This window comes from Aplysia californica, unplaced genomic scaffold (assembly GCF_000002075.1).
Source record: "Aplysia californica isolate F4 #8 unplaced genomic scaffold, AplCal3.0 scaffold00091, whole genome shotgun sequence".
In the NCBI taxonomy this organism is placed as follows: domain Eukaryota; kingdom Metazoa; phylum Mollusca; class Gastropoda; order Aplysiida; family Aplysiidae; genus Aplysia; species Aplysia californica.
The window spans coordinates 360,620-362,359 of NW_004797361.1; the positions used below are offsets into that span (position 1 = coordinate 360,620).

The 1,740-nt window shown below is 41.1% G+C and overlaps 1 protein-coding gene across 1 annotated transcript in view; it reads left to right on the forward strand.

Moving 5' to 3' along the window:
- The window catches only part of LOC101855008, a 74,564-nt gene that overhangs the window by 6,083 nt on the left and 66,741 nt on the right, over window positions 1–1,740 (forward strand). The window lies entirely within an intron of this gene.

Genomic DNA, 1,740 nt, shown 5'->3' on the forward strand with positions numbered 1-1,740 from the left:
ATATATCATATATATATATGTCGGGCTACTATATTGATATATCATATATATATATGTCGGGCTACTATATTGATATATCATATATATATATGTCGGGCTACTATATTGATATATCATATGTCTGAGGCAGCGTGGTGAAATCAGGCGCTCGTTAAAATAATGAAATCGAAGAAACTGGCATTTTTCTGGCTGTAAAAATTAGGCAATTTTTATTTTTTTTGGTTTTTTGACTCAACGCCTTTAAGGTCCATTTAAAAATACATTTCTGTGTGGATTTTACTGAAATATGCCGATTTAAGGCACAAAAATGTAATTTTGCAGTTTCTCTGGACTCTCAAGCTTTGGAAGTCAACAAACTGTGGCGGCCATTTTCTCACTAATTTTATCTCTGAAACCAGGTGACCCCGACCTCCTTCCATCGCAAATATCTCGACGTCTATCATGATAGATGGGTGTTTTTTTTCACCGAACACAAGACAAATGAACAACCTTTAAAATGATACCACTAACGCCATATCATCATCATATTATATGCCTAAAAATTGACGAGCACCTGATTCCACTGTGTCGTGACACATATTGTATCTTATAATATTATGTATTTTCTTCTTTGTTGTCTTTGCTTGGTACCATGCATGGAAATTGCAGCTGTTCCAGCTCCCAGCATAGAAAATGAAGCATTAAGTAGGTCATAGTGACCGGTGTGCTTCCACTATCTGGCCACACAGCCTGTAGTGTAAGGTTAGGTGACTGCGGGGCTGGGAGCAGCATGGAGGATTTGACACTTTCTTCTTCCAGTCTTGAGCTTTGTCAGACATTGCCCTTCTGGCCCGCTTTTTGATAAGGTTCAAGAAGGGGTCACACTTTCAGCATATCATGTGACTCTCATGCCGTTACACACACCCTTACTGCAGTGCTTCAGTTCTATTTTGTACAAGATTGAGTCAGTCCTACTGACGGTGCTCCTCACTCCTAACATTTCTCCAAGTTTTGACCGTGCCAGGAACTGGAGGGAAGCAGGTACCGGTGAGCGCATCCAATCCACCGCTTCTCTCTGGACCGTCCTGTATTAATCAACGGGCTGTCGGTTTTGGCTCACGTCTGATCAAACCAGCGGGGGAAGAAAAATTGATTCACACATACGTTTGGAAGTTTATTTTGTCAAAACCTTTTTTTCCTGTTCATTAGAAGAGGTAGGCATCAGAGGCATCTCCGTCTAGTTAGGTTTGTCATTTGGTACTGGAGCTGCGCAGTCATCAACTGCTGTCTGCTGTGTCGTGTCAGTAGGAGGATCTGCATCGTGCGCACCACAGGCCTCGTGCTTGATTTCCATATTTTGGGGTGTTTTTTGTCTTTTTCATGAGATGTTTTTGTGTTTTTGCTCAAACGTTTTTGTCTTTTTTCTGAAACGTTTTTAACACCTTACTTGACACAGTGTTTATTCTAGCACTGTTTCATTCACGTTAGCGTCCTGCTTCTCCCAGATTGGTCGTGGAAAAGTGGAGTTCTTTTCTTTCTTGTGTGTCAACCTCATCAGACTGATTTTTTTTTTTTTTGGAGTGGTGGGTAGATGTATTGTTAACCAAAGAAGTCCATGATGTGTGGTATATCATTATATTGTTGCCCCATGTTCCCAGAGTCCATGATGTGTGGTATATTGTTGCCCCATGTTCCCAGAGTCCATGATGTGTGGTATATTGTTGCCCCATGTTCCCAGAGTCCATGATGTGTGGTATATTG